Here is a 14974-nt window from a genome sequence, read left to right as displayed (position 1 = left end):
ATGATTGGCATATCCCTGTTTGAGTAGAATTTGAGTAGAACTATGGCAATGTATTAGAGATGCCGTAAATCAGCTATATTTGGAATGAGTTAATTCATGCGATTGTGACCATGTCATTACAGCCAATTTGTACCCTGAATAATAAAACGGTTAGGAATATATGGATATTATCCTTATTTTACAGTAATCTATATACTACTACTAAATATGAGTGTGTATCAATGGCCATGTTAGTTTCCTCATTTTCATGATGTAGAAACATGCACCACACTATTGGTTTCATCTAACCATACATTAGGGAAGTAAATGTGCATATGGAGAACTCTAGATTTGGAAGTAGTGAAATCCTGCAATGCTTACCATGTGTACATACCTATATTCGCCCTTCAGCAATCAATGACTAGAATAATATCCTCACAAAATTTTTGCCCACAGAACACGAGTATATAACAATGCATGGTCTGTTAGTTACCTTGAAGAATTTGTTTGTGAGGACAGAACATGATTACATAACATGCATGGCATGGTAGTTTCCTGTGAAGAATCGATTGCGAGATAACATGAGTATAACCATGCATGGCACTTCTATATTTTCGAACCCAGTATACATTTCCCTGTATTTTCCTCCCAGTTCCAACAGGGACATATCAATGCTGTTTCTTGCATTATCCTACTCATACTCTGAACAATGCTGATCTTGCATTAACAATGCATGTCCTTTTTGATAAGATGCAGTGTCCCTACAGTTACTGCCCTTTGTAATTACACCACCTTTGCCAGAAACAGGGAAGCACAACTGGTTCCTCGCTCGATCAGACGATGGCAAAAGACTGATGATCATTCAGACACATGAGCCGGAAAATTTATATTGCAAAAACCCCACTGTATACAAGCACCGTGTAATAAGTGAGTATCCGGACAGTGGCTGTTACGTCCATGAGCAGGATACCAGCTTGTTGGGGCCTTTAGGATTTTTTAGTTGGAGGCAGGTAAACAACCTTGGTTCACACTCTCTGTTTCTCGGACTCAATTATCCAATTAACCAGGAGATCACCATTGGCAAGGACCTTGATGGCAGAGAGGCTCTGTTTGCTATGGAAAACTGTGTCTGCACGACGAGCCCTAGGAGTTCGGGAGCATACTCCCCTGATTGTCAATGATACAGCCTGCAGCCAAAAGAAGGTGAGAATGACAAAGGCATCCGGATTAACTTTGATCCTTGGATGTCTCAATTACGACAGGCAGTGATGTGGTTCAAGCCTTCAGGTTGATAGGTAATTGGGTTGTTGCATCGAAAGGGTGGAGTACTGGTGTCTCCGGATCACTGGTCGCTGAAGCGGGGCTGCAAATTATGATGGTGTTGGATCATCTCTTTGAATGACTTTGTTGTCTTTGCTGTTGGTTCTGGATGTGTAGTTCTTTCTTTTGTTATGCATATTCCTTGTCATTTGGTCATCCTCATCTATGTCACTCTTTCTATGTAATAGTTGCTTCTGTTTAGAATGTCATTCTCGTCTGGATCATGAGAGTCTGAGCGCTGTAGATGGGTACGTTTTGGTGGTGTAGCAAGACTTCTCATGAACTATCATGTCTTGTAGTTTATGTCAGTAGTAGTCACTAGTCAGTGTTTGAATGTTGTATATATCGTTGTTTCGAACTGTTTATTGTCTCGAACTACTGGTGGGCTAAATGAGGGCATCACCATTCTCAAGTGTTCAGAGTATATCTCCTTTTGTCAAGTTATATAATCTGAGCTCACTGTCTTTTCGATGATGTACACTTGTTTGGGCCAATGAGGTGTCGTTGAATATGGGTTGAGTAGTAACGCAATGCCCAAACAGGTCAATTATGACTCTCGGGCCGGGCTCTCAAAAGATCCTAAAAAAAAGGCCGGGCTCTCCAAAAAAGAAAGAATAAGGACTCTTAGGCCGACATGTGGGTGCCACTGGTGTTTTCGTGCGCTTGCGTGCCGAGAGCATATTGGCGCATGCTCGAAATTCATGCTACCTTTTCATCCCCAGTCTCCTGCCCCTCCCCCACCTCTGGAATCTCAATTCCTACTCCAGTTCCCCCAAATCCCCCTCCTATACTCCCTGTACTCAGGCGCACTATCATGTCGCCGGTCAATGTGAATCTCCAAGTCGGAGATCCTGAGGTCCGTCCTGCCTTCGGTCAGTGCGTGTTGTCGCTCAACAGTGGCATGGCGACGCTTGACGACCAGTTTGCTGGCAAAGTGCTGATGGTAACCATCAACGGCGACCGGCCTCCCGTCTCGCCGGACGACCTTGTCAAAGCTCTTGGCATTGCGTACTACATCCAAATAAGTGACTTGCTCGTCGAAGTCAGTCCGCCACCGGCTGATTTCTTCGTCAGGTTCCAAACAACTTTCGACTGCAGTCGTCTGTTCGAATCTTCCCGGCGTTTGTTCTGTGATGGCGCGCTGGTGAGCTTTGATCGGTGTTCGAATCTTACCTTCCACGGCATGCCTCGACGTGCTTGGTGTTGGAAATATGCCCTAGAGGCAATAATAAAAGTATTATTATTATATTTCCTTGTTCATGATAATTGTCTTTTATTCATGCTATAACTGTATTATCCGGAAATCGTAATACACGTGTGAATACATAGACCACAATATGTCCCTAGTGAGCCTCTAGTTGACTAGCTCGTTGTGATCAACAGATAGTCATGGTTTCCTGGCTATGGGCATTGGATGTCGTTGATAACGGGATCACATCATTAGGAGAATGATGTGATGGACAAGACCCAATCCTAAGACTAGCACAAAAGATCGTGTAGTTCATTTGCTAGAGCTTTGCCAATGTCAAGTATCTCTTCCTTCGACCATGAGAGCGTGTAACTCCTGGATACCGTAGGAGTGCTTTGGGTGTATCAAACGTCACAACGTAACTGGGTGACTATAAAGGTGCACTACAGGTATCTCCGAAAGTATCTATTGTTTTATGCGGATCGAGACTGAGATTTGTCACTCCGTGTAAACGGAGAGGTATCTCTGGGCCCACTCGGTAGGACATCATCATATGCGCAATGTGACCAAGGAGTTGATCACGGGATGATGTGTTACAGAACGAGTAAAGTGACTTGCCGGTAACGAGATTGAACAAGGTATTGGATACCGACGATCGAATCTCGGGCAAGTAACATACCGATAGACAAAGGGAATTGAATACGGGATTGATTAAGTCCTTGACATCGTGGTTCATCCGATGAGATCATCGTGGAACATGTGGGAGCCATCATGGGTATCCAGATCCCGCTGTTGGTTATTGACCGGAGAACGTCTCGGTCATGTCTACATGTCTCCCGAACCCGTAGGGTCTACACACTTAAGGTTCGATGACGCTAGGGTTATAAAGGAAGTTTGTATGTGGTTACCGAATGTTGTTCGGAGTCCCGGATGAGATCCCGGACGTCACGAGGAGTTCCGGAATGGTCCGGAGGTAAAGATTTATATATGGGAAGTCCTATTTTGGCCACCGGAAAATGTTCAGGATTTTTCGGTATTGTACCGGGAAGGTTCTAGAAGGTTCCGGAGTGGGGCCCACATGGACGTGGGTAGTGGGGGCAAGGCCCCACACCCCTGGTCAAGGCGCACCAAGATCCCCCCTTAGAAGGAATAAGATCATATCCCGAAGGGATAAGATCAAGATCCCTAAAAAGGGGGGATAACAATCGGTGGGGAAGGAAATAATGAGATTTCTTTCCTCCCACCTTGGCCAACGCCCCAATGGACTTGGAGGGCAAGAAACCAGCCCATCCACCCCTATATATAGTGGGGAGGCGCATGGGAGCTATACACGAAGTTCTGGCACAACCCTACCTCTCTTCCTACTCCTCCTCTCCCATGGTGCTTGGCGAAGCCCTGCTGGATTGCCACGCTCCTCCACCAACACCACGCCATTGTGCTGCTGTTGGATGGAGTCTTCCTCAACCTCTCCCTCTCTCCTTGCTGGATCAAGGCGTGGGAGACGTCACCGGGCTGTACGTGTGTTGAACGCGGTGGTGCCGTCCGTTCAGCACTAGGATCATCGATGATTTGAATCACGACGAGTACGACTCCATCAACCCCGTTCACTTGAACGCTTCCGCTTAGCGGTCTACAAGGGTATGTAGATGCACTCTCTTTCTACTCGTTGCTGGTCTCTCCATAGATAGATCTTGGTGACATGTAAGAAAATTTTGAATTTCTGCTACGTTCCCTAACAGTGGTATCAGAGCTAGGTCTATTGCGTAGATTCTTTGCACGAATAGAACACAAAGTAGTTGTGGGCGTTGATGTTGTTCAATATGCTTACCGTTACTAGTCCAATCTTGTTTCGACGGTATTGTGAGATGAAGCGGCCCGGACCGACCTTACACGTACTCTTACGTGAGACAGGTTCCACCGATTGACATGCACTTGGTGCATAAGGTGGCTAGCGGGTGCCAGTCTCTCCCACTTTAGTCGGAACGGATTCGATGAAAAGGGTCCTTATGAAGGGTAAATAGCAATTGGCATATCACGTTGTGGTCTTGCGTAGGTAAGAAACGTTCTTGCTAGAAACCCATAGCAGCCACGTAAAACATGCAACAACAATTAGAGGACGTCTAACTTGTTTTTGCAGGGTATGCTATGTGATGTGATATGGCCAAGAAGAATGTGATGAATGATATGTGATGTATGAGATTGATCATGTTCTTGTAATAGGATTCACGACTTGCATGTCGATGAGTATGACAACCGGCAGGAGCCATAGGAGTTGTCTTTATTTATTGTATGACCTACGTGTCATTGAAGAACGCCATGTAAACTACTTTACTTTATTGCTAAACGCGTTAGTCATAGAAGTAGAAGTAGTCGTTGGCGTGACAACTTCATGAAGACACGATGATGGAGATCATGATGATGGAGATCATGGTGTCATGCCGGTGACAAGATGATCATGGAGCCCCGAAGATGAAGATCAAAGGAGCTATATGATATTGGCCATATCATGTCACTACACTATTTGATTGCATGTGATGTTTATCATGTTTATGCATCTTGTTTGCTTAGAACGACGGTAGTAAATAAGATGATCCCTTACAACAATTTCAAGAAGTGTTCTCCCCTAACTGTGCACCGTTGCTACAGTTCGTCGCTTCTAAGCACCACGTGATGATCGGGTGTGATGGATTCTTATGTTCACATACAACGGGTGTAAGACAGTTTTACACAGCGAAAACACTTAGGGTTAACTTGACGAGCCTAGCATGTACAGACATGGCCTCGGAACACGTAGACCGAAAGGTCGAGCATGAGTCGTATAGTAGATACGATCAACATGAAGATGTTCACCGATGATGACTAGTCCGTCTCACGTGATGATCGGACACGGCCTAGTTGACTCGGATCATGTAATCACTTAGATGACCAGAGGGATGTCTATCTGAGTGGGAGTTCATAAGATGAACTTAATTATCCTGAACATAGTCAAAAGACCTTTTGCAAATTATGTCGTAGCTCGCGCTTTAGTTCTACTGTTTTAGATATGTTCCTCGAGAAAATATAGTTGAAAGTTGATAGTAGCGATTATGCGAACAGTAGAAAGCTTATGTCCTTAATGCACTGCTCAGTGTGCTGAACCCCAAACGTCGTTTGTGGATGTTTCGAACATCGAACATACACGTTTTGATAACTACGTGATAGTTCAGTTAAATGGTTTAAGTAGAGGCACCAAAGACGTTTTCGAAACATCGCGGAACATATGAGATGTTTCAAGGGCTGAAATTGGGATTTCAGGCTCGTGCTCACGTCAAGAGGTATAAGACCTCCGACGATTCTCTTAGCCTGCAAACTAAGGGAGAAAATCTCAATCGTTGAGCTTGTGCTCAGATTGTCTGAGTGCAACAATCACTTGAATTGAGTGGGAGTTGATCTTCCAAATGAGATAGTGATGTTTCTCCAAAGTCATTGCCACCGAGCTGCTAGAGCTTCGTGATGAACTATAACATATCAGGGATAAATAAGATGATCCTTGAGGTATTCACGATGTTTGACACCGCGAAAGTAGAAATCAAGAAGGAGCATCAATTGTTGATGGTTGGTGAAATCGCTAGTTTCAAGAAGGGCAAGGGAACAAAGGGATACTTCATGAAACGGCAATTCAGCTGCTGCTCTAGTGAAGAAACCCAAGGTTGAACCCAAACCCGAGACTAAGTGCTTCTGTAATAAGGGGAACAACCACTGGAGCAGCATTACCCTAGATACTTGGTAGATGAGAAGGCTGGCAAGGTCGATAGAAGTATATTGGATATACATTATGTTAATGTGTACTTTACTAGTACTCCTAGTAGCACCAGGGTATTGGATACCGGTTCGGTTGCTAAGTGTTAGTAACTCGAAATAAAAGCTACGGAATAAACAGAGACTAGCTAAAGGTGAGCTGACGATATATGTTGGAAGTGTTTCCAAGGTTGATATGATCAAGCATCGCACGCTCCCTCTACCACCGAGATTGGTGTTTGCGTTGAGCATAGACATGATTGGATTATGTCTATCGCAATACGGTTATTCATTTAAGGAGAATAATGGTTACTCTATTTTTGAATAATACCTTCAATGGTCTTGCACCTAAAGGAATGGTTTATTGAATCTCGGTCGTAGTGATACACATTTTCATGCCAAAAGATATAAGATAGTAATGATAGTACCACTTACTTGTGGCACTGCCATGTAAGTCATAATGGTATAAAACGCATGAAGAAGCTCCATGTTGATGGATCTTTGGACTCACTCGTTTTTGAAAAGTTTGAGAAATGCGAACCATGTCTATTGGTGTATATGCATGAACAAACTCCATGCAAATGGATCGTTCGGACTCACTTGATTTTGAATCACTTGAGATATGCAAATCATACCACATGGGCAAGATGACTGAAAAGCCTCATTTTCAGTAAGATGGAACAAGATAGCAACTTGTTGGAAGTAACACATTTTGATGTGTGCAGTCGAATGAGTGCTGAGGCATGCAGTGAATATCATTATGTTCTTACTTCACAGATGATTCGAGTAAATGTTGAGTATATTTACTTGATGAAACACAAGTCTGAATTATTGAATGGTTCAAGTAATTTCAGAGTGAAGTAGCAGATCATTGTGACAAGAGGATAAAATGTCTATGATATGATCATAGAGATGAATATCTGAGTTACGAGTTTTGGCACACAATTAAGACATTGTGGAAATTGTTTCGCAATTAATACCGCCTAGAACACCATAATGTGATGGTGTGTCCGAACATCATAGTTGCACCCTGTTGGATATGGTGCGTACCATGATGTCTCTTATCGAATTACCACTATCGTTCATGGGTTAGGCATTAGAGACAACCACATTCACTTTAAAAAGGGCACCACGTAATTCCGATGAGATGACACCGTATGAATTATGGTTTAGAGAAACCTAAGTTGTCGTTTCTTAAAAGTTTGGGGCTGCGACGCTTATATGAAAAAGTTTCAGGTTGATAAGCTCGAACCCAAAGCGGATAAAATGCATCTTCATAGGAAACCCAAAACAGTTGGGTATACCTCCTAATTCAGATCCGAAAGCAATATGGATTGTTTCTAGAATCGGGTCCTTTCTCGAGGAAAAGTTTCTCTCGAAAGAATTGAGTGGGAGGATGGTGGAGACTTGATGAGGTTATTGAACCGTCTCTTCAACTAGTGTGTGACAGGGCACAGGGAGTTGTTCCTGTGGCACCTACACCAATTGAAGTGGAAGCTTATGATATTGATCATGAAACTTCGGATCAAGTCACTCCCAAACCTCGTAGGATGACAAGGATGCATACTACTTCAGAGTGGTACGTAATCCTGTCTTGAAGGTCATGTTGCTAGACAACAATGAACCTACGAGCTATGGAGAAGCGATGGTGGGCCCGGATTCCGATAAATGGCTTGAGGCCATAAAATCCGAGAGAGGATCCATGTATGAAAACAAAGTGTAGACTTTGGCAAAACGGCTCAATGGTCGTAAGGCTAATGAGTACAGATGGATTTCAAAAGGAAGACGGACAATGATGGTAAATGTCACCATTAAGAAAGCTCGACTTGTCGTTAAGATGTTTTCCGACAAGTTCAAGGAGTTGACTACGATGAGATTTTCTCACTCGTAGCGATGCTAAGAGTCTGTTGGAATTATATTAGCGATTACTGCATTATTTATGAAATCTTGCAGATAGGATGTCAAAACATTGTTTCCTCGACGATTTTAATGAGGAAAGGTTGTATGTGATACAATCGGAAGGTTTTGTCAATCCCGAAAGATGCTAATAAGTATGCAAAGCTCCAGCAATCCTTCTAAGGACTGGAGTGAGCATCTCGGAGTTGGAATGTATGCTTTGATGATGATCAAAAATTTTGGGTTTGTACAAAGTTTATGAGAAACTTGTATTTCCAAAGAAGTGAGTGGGAGCACTATAGAATTTCTGATGAGTATATGTTGTTGACATATTGTTGATCAGAAATGACGTAGAATTTCTGGAAAGCATATAGGGTTATTTTGAAAGTGTTTTTCAATGGAAAGCCTGGATTAAGCTACTTGAACATTGAGCATCAAGATCTATAAGGATAGATCAAAATGCTTAATAATACTTTCAAATGAGCACATGCCTTGACATGATCTTGAAGGTGTTCAAGATGGACCAGTCAAAGAAGGAGTTCTTGCCTGAGTTGTAAGGTACGAAGTTAAGACTTAAAGCTCGACCACGGCAGAATAGAGAGAAAGGACGAAGGTCGTCCCCAATGCTTAAGACGTAGGCTCTTCAGTATGCTATGCTGTGTACCGCACCTGAAGTGTGCCTTGCCATGAGTCAGTCAAGGGGTACAAGAGTGATCCAAGAATGGCTCACAGGACAGCGGTCAAAGTTATCCTTAGTAACTAGTGGACTAAGGTATTTTCTCGATTATGGAGGTGGTAAAAGAGTTCGTCGTAAAGGTTACGACGATGCAAGCTTGACACCTATCCGGATAGCTCTGAGTAGAGAGACCGGATACATATAATGGAGCAATAATTTAGAATAGCTCCAAGTAGAACAGTTGTTTGGAATAGCTCCAAATAGAGCGTGGTAGCTGCATCTAGGAGATGACATAGAGATTTGTAAAGCACACACGGATCTGAAAGGTTCAGACCCGTTGACTAAAACCTCTCTCACAAGCAACATGATCAAACATAAAACTCATTGAGTGTTAATCACATAGTGATGTGAACTAGACTACTGACTCTAGTAAACTCTTGGGTATTAGTCACATGGCGATGTGACCTGTGAGTGTTAATCACATGGCGATGTGAACTAGATTATTGACTCTAGTGCAAGTGGGAGACTGTTGGAAATATGCCCTAGAGGCAATAATAAAAGTATTATTATTATATTTCCTTGTTCATGATAATTGTCTTTTATTCATGCTATAACTGTATTATCCGGAAATCGTAATACACGTGTGAATACATAGACCACAATATGTCCCTAGTGAGCCTCTAGTTGACTAGCTCGTTGTGATCAACAGATAGTCATGGTTTCCTGGCTATGGGCATTGGATGTCGTTGATAACGGGATCACATCATTAGGAGAATGATGTGATGGACAAGACCCAATCCTAAGACTAGCACAAAAGATCGTGTAGTTCATTTGCTAGAGCTTTGCCAATGTCAAGTATCTCTTCCTTCGACCATGAGAGCGTGTAACTTCTGGATACCGTAGGAGTGCTTTGGGTGTATCAAACGTCACAACGTAACTGGGTGACTATAAAGGTGCACTACAGGTTTCTCCGAAAGTATCTATTGTTTTATGCGGATCGAGACTGGGATTTGTCACTCCGTGTAAACGGAGAGGTATCTCTGGGCCCACTCGGTAGGACATCATCATATGCGCAATGTGACCAAGGAGTTGATCACGGGATGATGTGTTACGGAACGAGTAAAGTGACTTGCCGGTAACGAGATTGAACAAGGTATTGGATACCGACGATCGAATCTCGGGCAAGTAACATACCGATAGACAAAGGGAATTGAATACGGGATTGATTAAGTCCTTGACATCGTGGTTCATCCGATGAGATCATCGTGGAACATGTGGGAGCCATCATGGGTATCCAGATCCCGCTGTTGGTTATTGACCGGAGAACGTCTCGGTCATGTCTACATGTCTCCCGAACCCGTAGGGTCTACACACTTAAGGTTCGATGACGCTAGGGTTATAAAGGAAGTTTGTATGTGGTTACAGAATGTTGTTCGGAGTCCCGGATGAGATCCCGGACGTCACGAGGAGTTCCAGAATGGTCCGGAGGTAAAGATTTATATATGGGAAGTCCTATTTTGGCCACCGGAAAATGTTCGGGATTTTTCGGTATTGTACCGAGAAGGTTCTAGAAGGTTCCGGAGTGGGGCCCACCTGCATGGGGGGGCCCACATGGACGTGGGTAGTGGGGGAAAGGCCCCACACCCCTGGTCAAGGCGCACCAAGATCCCCCCTTAGAAGGAATAAGATCATATCCCGAAGGGATAAGATCAAGATCCCTAAAAAGGGGGGATAACAATCGGTGGGGAAGGAAATAATGAGATTTCTTTCCTCCCACCTTGGCCAACGCCACAATGGACTTGGAGGGCAAGAAACCAGCCCCTCCACCCCTATATATAGTGGGGAGGCGCATGTGAGCTATACACGAAGTTCTGGCACAGCCCTACCTCTCTTCCTACTCCTCCTCTCCCATGGTGCTTGGCGAAGCCCTGCTGGATTGCCACGCTCCTCCACCACCACCACGCCGTTGTGCTGCTGTTGGATGGAGTCTTCCTCAACCTCTCCCTCTCTCCTTGCTGGATCAAGGCGTGGGAGACGTCACCGGGCTGTACGTGTGTTGAACGCGGAGGTGCCATCCGTTCGGCACTAGGATCATCGGTGATTTGAATCACGACGAGTACGACTCCATCAACCCCGTTCACTTGAACGCTTCCGCTTAGCAATCTACAAGGGTATGTAGATGCACTCTCTTTCTACTCATTGCTGGTCTCTCCATAGATAGATCTTGGTGACACGTAGGAAAATTTTGAATTTCTGCTACGTTCCCTAACACTTGGAACATCGAGTCCAAGAATGAGCTTATCAACGACCTTGGAGGTGAGCTCGTAAGTATGTTTGTTCCTCTGGACAGTTGGGCTCTGATGGTTATGGCATGGATGAAGAAGCCGTCCACCATACCGAAGGTGATTGGTGTTGAGATACCGGTGCAGGAACTGGGGTTGTACTATTCTTCGCCACCAAGGCCGTCGCGGACCACGTTAGGGATGTACATGTATCGAGTGTTCGTGCATGTCGAAGAAGTGGTCAACCCATCAATCGAAGTCCTGCCGCCCCCGCTGGTGTTAGGGTCCGTCGACGACGTCCATTACAGGAGTCAACGTCAGACTTTCTCTGTGTTGCTCGGAACGATGGATGGCACAGGGCCTACTCCATCGCGCGGCGGAGGCCACTGCTTCTTTGGGAGAAGAGGCAGGGCTGGCTGCCTGGATGTGCTCTAATTTGAGGTAACAACTTAATCTTGTCAGATAGTACTAGTTAAATCCGAGCTATGGGTCTGAAGCACTTATATGCCAGTACATTTGATTGTGACCTGTTCTAATTTTGTACCTGAACTTTTTTTAGAAAGGGTTGTACGTCAACTTAATGTGCTAGCAGAACTTATTGTGTTGTCTGTCTGTTTTCTTTGCACAACATTCAAGATATTTCCCCGTCATTTATAAAGACGATGAACCATTATGTACGACTTCGTTGGTTTCAACATAGCCCTTCTCGTAGCGATCCACTGCTTCCATCCTGATTGTGCCGCCTGCGTGAAATTTTTGTATGCAAGTTCAGTGTGCTATGATGTTCTATATGATTATGTCAACTATATAAGTTTTTACTGAGCATCAGCAATGCATATGGCTGAAAGATGTATTTACGAGCATCGACCGATGGGTCTCTCTCTCTCTCTCTCTCTCACACACACACACACACACACACGCACGCACATGCACAAGTGGGACCCGTTGAATTATTTATTTGCTCGTGATAGCTTTTAATTAGGTTCCACTGTAATCTAACTTTTTTCTTAAGTTATTAATTGAGCTCAGTGACTTCAAAAAGTTGTACAGAAGCCTTGTTTGGGCCTTTCCGGCGTCCCTGAATGTGGGCTGAGTAACCATGTTAGGTTGTACTGTACTACACAGGCCTTTTTTTCAACATTAGCAATGCAACTGGGCCGACAGTTGTACACAATATCTGGGTCAACTTGTTATCCGCCCCGCTGGGGCTGCAAAGTTTCCTAGGAGGTATGCATTAGGCTTAACAAGAAAATGGACTTTAAGAAATAAAAAATGGGATGTAATTATAATAACTGGGCAATTACTATGCACCAAACACGTAATTAGTTTGAAAAATATATTATTTTTGGAATTTAGAAATTTTAATTTCATTACTTGTTGCACGCGCAATATTTCATTGGATTTTAACGTGATACAACTTTATTTTGAAATTATATTTAACATGACTAGAAATTTCGGATAAAAATATTTCGAATCCATCAAAATGTGGGAATTTTTTTGAATTCTATTTTGAGCGGTTGTTTGAAATTATTAATCGTTGTCCTACTAGAAGTTGGATTGTACTTTTAACAAACCCGTAAATGGGCTGTAGTAAATTCCATTAGAATTGAAAAATGGGTTGTACATTCTTACAAATCGCAAATGGGCTATATGTTCTCTGCCAAATCCGAGGTGTGGGCCTACTAAGTTGACACGTACCAAGGGCTTTGTCAACTTAGTCAATATAAACGATTCTAGCTGCAGTGATCGTACGATGTCCATCCAACGGTCGTAGTGCTTCTTTAACCTCTGGTCTTCTTGCTCCAGCCGCCCAAAGCAGCGCCGGTCGTGTCACGTGCTCCTGCCTCCCGTGGCCGGCTGTGATGCCGCGGAGGCCTCACCGCCCCGTACTACTCCCACCGCTGGCCAGGCCATCCCTCTACTCACCCACACCCCCTGTTATTCTGCGGCAACGGCAGCTGAACCAGTGAACCCTCGTACTCCTCTCCGCGCGGGCTACCGCTGCTGCGTCTTCCCCGGCTCTACGTCATCCCCTTCCTAGGCCTCACCGTCGTCCAGACCACTGCCCTGGTGCTGTAGGTGCGGCGTGGTCAACGTGGTCAACGACCGACTTCCATCGGAAGAGTACTGTATGTGGAGAGGCTGACAGCTGGGTCCAGGCGGCCGCAAGGAAGTGCCTCCTTATTACGCGGAAAATAATTATTCCTCCACCTGACAGCAGGGACCCACCGGACGGGTCACCAGTATTTCACAAAAAAACGTCTCCCCCTGACTGCTGGGACCCACAGGATGGACCACCGTATTTCGCGAAAAAAACGTCCCCCCCCGCTGTCAGCTCGGACCCACCGGAAGTGCCTCCTTGTTACGCACAAAAAATGAATACCCCCTGCTAGCTGGGACCAACCTTGGTGGGAGGCTGACTTGTGGGCCTACTAAGTTGACTGGGACAGAGGCCTTTGTCAACTTTAGTCAATATATGAATGATTCTAGCTCCAGTGACCGTACGATGTCCATCCAACGGTCGTAGTGCTTCTTCAACCTCTGGTCTTCTTGCTCCAGCCGCCCAAAGCAGCGCCGGTCGTGCCGCCTGCTCCTGCCGCCCGTGGCCGGCTGTGATGCCGCAGAGGCCTCACTGCCCCCTACTAATCCCACCGCTGGCCAGGCCATCCCTCTACGCACCCACACCCCCTGTTATTCTGCGGCGACGGCAGCCTCACACTGCAGCCGAATGAGTGAACCCTCATACTCCTCTACGCGTGGGCATCCACTGCCGCGTCTTCCCCGTCTCCGCGTCGTCCCCTTCCTAGGCCTCGCCATCATCCACGGCCCTGGTTCTCTCAGCGCGGGGTGGTCAACGTGGTCAAGGAATGGCTTCCATCGAACATGGACTGTACGTGGAGAGGCTGACAGCTGGGTCCACGACCGCAGCAAGGAAGTGCCTCCTTATTACGCGCAAAATATTTATTCCTCCACCTGACAGCGGGGACCCACCGGACAGGCCACCGTCTTTAGCGAAAAAACATTTCCCCCTGTCTGCTAGGACCCACCAATTACATCTTTGCACGCAAGGAAGTGCGTCCGAAAAAAAACGATTCGGACCCCTGACTACTGGGACCCACCAGCTACATCATCGCACGCAAGGAAGTGCGTCCGGGCAAAAAAAAACGATTCGCCTCCCTGACTGCTGGGACCCACCAGCTACATCTTCGCACGCAAGGAAGTGCCTAACAGTCGGGACCCACCTGGTCGAAGCGTACATAGCGTTGTCATTCTGGTCACGAACGTGTATGTACATACTGGTCGATGTAGAGGTGCGCACCTGTCGTAGATGTAGAGGCGCGCACGTGTCGTAGTAGAGGCGCGCATGTAGCATGTACACGTACGTACATCGGCGAGGGTGCAAGAAAGAAAATACGGCCACGTACGTACATACGGGCAGGGTCTCTAACGCCTATCACACATATGTACATGGCTGGGTCGGAACGGAGAAACAACGTCGTCGTCGTGTTCATGGGGAGCCAATCGGCTGGGTCGGAACGAAATGCGTGGTCGTGTTCATCGGGAGGGCTTGGACGGAACAGGCGATGGAAACGTGGCATGGCGTACCGCACAACGGAGGAAACGACTTTGTGTTCGACCGGCCATGTTCGAAACGGGGTCCTGTTGATCGGGAGGGGCCTGGCGTACGCAAAACGGAGGAAACGAACCTCCTACGGTCGAAACGGGGGTCCTGTTGATCGGGAGGGGTGTGGCGTACCGCAAAACGGACGAAACGGACTTGTGTTGGAGCGCTACGGTCGAAACGGGGGTCCTGTTCATCGGGAGGGGTGTGGCGTACCGCAAAACGGACAAAAC

Source organism: Triticum aestivum, chromosome 6B (genome assembly GCF_018294505.1).
Source record: "Triticum aestivum cultivar Chinese Spring chromosome 6B, IWGSC CS RefSeq v2.1, whole genome shotgun sequence".
Lineage (NCBI taxonomy): Eukaryota > Viridiplantae > Streptophyta > Magnoliopsida > Poales > Poaceae > Triticum > Triticum aestivum.
This window is presented reverse-complemented; position numbering follows the sequence as displayed.